The following is a 5,544-nucleotide window of genomic DNA, read 5'->3' on the forward strand; positions in this document are numbered from 1 at the left end:
GCCACAAGAAACACATTTATAAAGATGAGTAATAGATTGTGACATTGTCACTTACATTCCTGGTATTATTCTGAGCGGGTTTTGCCTTTTTTTTTCTTTCACACAAGATGTCCAACGACAAGAAAGGGAGATTTTATTTTAAGGAATCTAGATTCTTAGAATACAAGATTCTTTTTGCAACAGAAGCAAATTGCTGCATTATCTAGATCGGCGGTTACCAACTGGTGGTCCTTGAGAAAATTTTGGTGGTCCCCAGAAAAATAATTTGCATTTTTTACATTGCACTAAATCAGGGGTCCTCAAACTACGGTCTCTGGGCCGGATATGTACAATGAACATTTGTGTTGCTGCAGAGAGTCTCCCCCTTCAGGGTCTTAGTCAACAGAACGTATTAACTCAGCCTGAGAGAGAAATCTAGGGTCTAAATACCCTTCTGATGAACTAGTTATCCAAATCTGGAGTATTCATCACTTTGGATTTATGCCTGTAAGAATTAGACACCCAGGTGTGTTGTAGATTTCTATTCTGACATCTGCAGATCAAGAATGGTGAGATCCTTGAGTTCTAGCTGAGAAGCTAGGTCTTGAGTTCACATGTAACAGGCAGTAAATTGACTGCACATTTATTTATAGTATGTTCTCTGGTGTCAGGGCAAGCAACACAGCTCCACACACATACATGCATTGTGCTGTGGGGGGGGAAAAGAGGAGGGAGAGAGAGCGAATATATGTATATCTATCATTGCAGACTTCTGTTTTTTCTAGATACCGAGCAAGTAAGAATTGATAAGCCTCTCTGGCAGCAAATTATACCATCTGATTATCGTGGTACCATAATATGGTGATCTTGAGAAGAATGGAAGTCCCCAAGGTTCTTTCTTTCAAATGACAACTGGACTTTCTTGTTTTTGCTTGAAGACATTTTGCTTCTCATCCAAAAAGGTTCTTCAATTCCAACTGAATGGTGGAGAGTGGAAGGATTTATATTCTTTACAGTCATCTGGTCTTTAGTACTCTGTCTGAGAATCGTTGATGCCACTTAAGAGATTTATCTGTGCCCTCAGGGTCACCTGAATCCTGTAATCTGTTTTTTTCTTTCTTCCAGAAGTCTGTTTATACTTCGCGCTATTCAAAGAGGTGAAATGCTCCCAGTTCGGATCGGATTGGCTGATCCAGTAGCAATGGCAGCAGGTGGTTCGGAGAACCGGTAGCAAAAATCCCTGCCCCCCATCCCCCGCCCATCCCCACCCAATCGCCCGGTCGCCCGCTTGCTGCTTCTTTCTGGCTCGCTTGCTTTTCCCGCCCAAATGGTAGGAATAGGTTGTAAAAAATGCTTTCAAAAGTAAAAAAAAAAAAAAGGGCTCTGATTTATTTATTTTATTATTTATTTATTTATTATTTAAATTTGATGATCACAGCTGAGCTGCGAGGATGAATAGGTTGTAAAAAATGCCTTCAAAAGTAAAAAAAAAAGGGGGGGGGGCTCTGATGATCACAACTGAGCTGCGAGGATGAATAGGTTGTAAAAAAAATGCTTTTTAAAAGTAAAAAAAAAATCGCGTGCCACAGTTGATCACACACACACGTACACACACGCGCTGTTCTACTTACTCCGTGCTTCCTTTTGGCGTGCACTGCGCGCGTGCACCTCGCATTTGGTGCGTGGTGTGCACTGCACATGCGCGCAGCCAGCGTGCGTTTGGCGCACAGTGCGCATGCACAGCCAGCGAACCGGTAGTAAACTGGTTCAGATTTCACCACTGGTGTTCATCCCAAAGTGCCATGGATAATCATGATTTGGATGGCTGAGAACCTCCCTAGACCAGGGGTCCCCAACCTTTTGGACCTCAAGGACCACTAAATTCTAAAATTTTAAATCTCATGGACCACTAATAGGATCTGCTTAATAACCGGCTGGGTGGGCGTGGCTAGGCGGTCATGTGACTGGGTGGGTGTGGCCCACTTGATGTCACTCACATTGTGGGATGCCTCGCTGGCCTATACTTGCTCCTCCCCTCCCTGCCACTCCTCACCTGCCCACCTGGACTCCTTAGGGCCCCAACAGGAAGCAGTTGTTGGAGATAAGCAGCCACCATGAGAAAGAGTTGGCAAAACAGCCGGCTGAGTTCAAATTGGATCTGACCAAGAAGGAGGCTCAGCAGAAGCACCTCACTGAGGACTAGGAGCATAGGCTTTCCAAGCAGAGGGAAGACCTGCGGAAGTGTGAGGCCAGGTACCGGCACCTGGAGGCTCAGTGGGCTGAGATGATCAGCCAGTTTCAGACCATGATGCAGTCCCACTGGAACAAGGCCCTCCAGCTGTTCGCCACCAGTGGCACTTCCCTCAAGCCTTCATCCAAAACCCCGTACCAGGAGGCTGAAGCAGACCCCAAGTCGGAATTTCTGCCCCCCTCAAAAAGATTCCGAAGGGGGAGACTCTCTGCAGCAAGATAGACATTCATTGCGTGTATCCCACCCATGAGGACCCCTAATTTAGTGCAATATAAAAAATGCAAATAATTTTTCCGCAGGCCACCAAAATTTTCTCGTGGACCATTGGTGGTGACCACCAGTTGATGACCACTGCCCTAAACAGAAGGGACCTTTTTTTATAGAAGGGACATTTTTGTATAGAAATCATGAATAAAAGGCAGTGTTAGTGCTTTGGCATAGGGGTCTCCAACCTTGGTCCCTTTAAGACTTGTGGACCTCAACTCCCAGAGTCCCTCACTGGCTGAGGAACTCTGGGAGTTGAGGTCCACAAGTCTTAAAGGGACCAAGGTTGGAGACCCCTGCTTTAGCAGACAGACGACTGGTTGACTTTCACCTAAGCATCCAGATAAGACATCCAGGGGAGAATAGATCTAGAAATGTTTCAGGACTTTTATAAAAATGGGTGGTGGGGGAACCATGTATGGAGCAATAGTCTGAAACCCACTTCTGAAATCCAGAACTGATTGCCGAAAGCACCTCACGCTTAAACCAGCTTCCTCTCAGTCCTATCAAAAGATTTTTTGAAATGGAAGTCATAGATCATCGTATTCACCGTTTATCTTGCCTCTCTTTAGTTCCAAAATGGGCACACTAATTGAAGAGGTGAGCAAACACACTCCAAAGCGCGTTCAGACAGGAAACAAAAGGGCTTGGAGCGCTTGAAATGACAAGAGTGAGCAAATACGATTTGATGCAAATGACTATTTCGTTATAGTTATCTTCCTCTCGGACCCAGTGGGCAGCAAACCAAGGGGGTAAATTATATTTACCCACAGGCGACCGGATGAATAGAAATAGTATGCTGGTTAAGTGCGAAGAGAAGCCATGCCGTCAAAACCGTGGGAAAAAGCACCATGTGCCACAAATGGAGAAATAAGATATTTGCTGGTCTCAATCATTACTGAACCAGCCTTCTCGTTTCTGATGAATTTGATCTATTTTCCTTTCCGTTTCAGAAATGGTTGTGACGCTGCAGTAGGTTGTGATGCTGACCCCGGAGGACTTTATTGGTTGGTAGCTCAAGTTCTGATTAAGTAAAATGGTTTAATCCTCAAAAGCTGAACTCATGAGTCAACAGAAACCATACAGGATTCAGCCTGGTTGGCAGTCTGGTTAAACTTATTCTGACGCACCGTATTTGTCGAAATTGTGGTTTTTTGAAATGCTTATGCAACATAAGCTTCATTTTAGTAGGTCAGAAACGCAAAGGGGGGGGTTTCTTTTTAACAATGTCAACAGCGTATAAGGAAAATTTATTCAAGATATTTTATGGATGGTATTTGTCACCGGAAAGACTGGCAAAAATGTTTAAAGACAAATCAATTAGATGTTGGAAATGTCATCAGATACTGGGGCCGTATTATCATATGTGGTGGACATGTGTAGAAGCAAAACAATATTAGGCAAAAATTCATATGGGGTTGGAGAAGATGACGCAGAAACATATGGATTTAAAACCTGAACTATTCCTGTTGGGAGTTTTACCAGAAATTTATAGTAAAGAAAATGTATATTTGATTATTCATGTAATAACTGCAGCTAGAATTGTATTTGCACAAAATTGGAAAAGTGAAGAGATCCCTACGGATGAAAATGTGATTAAGAAAGTATTAGCATGTGCAGAAATGAATAGATTTAACACTTGCAATTAAAGGAAAGGAAGAATCTGATTATTACAATATATGGGAGTTATTTTATCAGTGGTTAGAGAATAAATATAAAAGTAATGTATTATAAAGGCAAATAAGAAGAGAAATGTTATAATAGTAGGTATGTTAACTATTAGTAGTAATATAAGAAGAGATACAAAATATGAATGTGGTGGTAAATTTTAATTGTTATGACACAAAAATATGCACTCAGATGACACACTGTTTAATGAAAGATGAAATGTTTGTATTAAAAAGAAAATAAAAAATTATATATAAAAAGAAAAGAAACGCAAAGGGAGGTTCTTTTTCACTCATGGACCCATATTTAATTGCTATGCCCAACAAAACCTAACTGAGTTGTTGTTTTTTCAACCCTACTCCTTCCATTTGGGAGTATCTTTTGAATATCTGCTGGCAAAGGTGAGGAAAAACCTGGGTTGATTTTACAGGGGTTATTGTTGTTATTTAAAAGCTGCTCAAGTGTCTTCAGAAATGGAATAGCATATAAGTAATACATCAATTCTGGAAAATTTAGCATAGTAACAATGCCTTGTTCTGGAGTCACAACTCAAAATTGTGGTTGCTCCAACATTTGTAGCTGACACAGCCTCAAGGGTGATCCAGTTTCAAGATCCTTCCTGCGAGCGATCCTTTTGATGGTAACCCCCGTTGAGGTGTTCAAATGACTTATTTCATTTTGGGGCATTTTTGTTAGGGCTATTATTCATGTTAATGGTGGCGAACCTATGGCACGCGTGCCACAGATGGCACACAGTGCCCTCTCTGTGGGCACGCAAGCCGTTGTCCCATGCGTGTGTGCCTCCCGCCAGCCAGCTGGTCTTTGGGTCTCTGACGCGCCTGCATGGGGGGGGCGGAGCGCATGCACCGGGGGGCACACGCATTGCATTTTGGGGACGCACGTGTGCAGTTTGGGCACTGACGTTAAGTGATGGGCTTGGAACGCCAAAATGTGCAACCCCTAAACTATTGTTAAAATCAACCAAATCTTCTGTTGAAGTCCACAGGTTTGGATGGACTAAAAGTTGCAAGAAACTAGACTGTGAGCCTTTTCAAATGTCTCACGTGTTTTTGAGTCTCCATGCTAAAGTCAGCGACTGACTTTCCTAGCTTAAAATAACGCTGATGTTATAAAATAGCAAATTCTGATGCCTTATTGAAAGAATCATTTTGCCCTTCAACGACTAGAGTGGAAATCTCTAATGTAGACTTTTGAAACTGTTCTAATAGTGACACTGACGCAGCTGTATTCCAGCCCATGTATTTCTCTACATGTTTCCAATTCTTAACAATCCAAGCAGCTACCTTTTATAAAAATTCTGCGCTACAAAAGAAAACACCCGAGTGATAACGTTTTGCAAAAATAAGTGAATCAATCCCGCG

Source organism: Ahaetulla prasina, chromosome 13 (genome assembly GCF_028640845.1).
Source record: "Ahaetulla prasina isolate Xishuangbanna chromosome 13, ASM2864084v1, whole genome shotgun sequence".
Classification (NCBI taxonomy): Eukaryota; Metazoa; Chordata; class Lepidosauria; order Squamata; family Colubridae; genus Ahaetulla; species Ahaetulla prasina.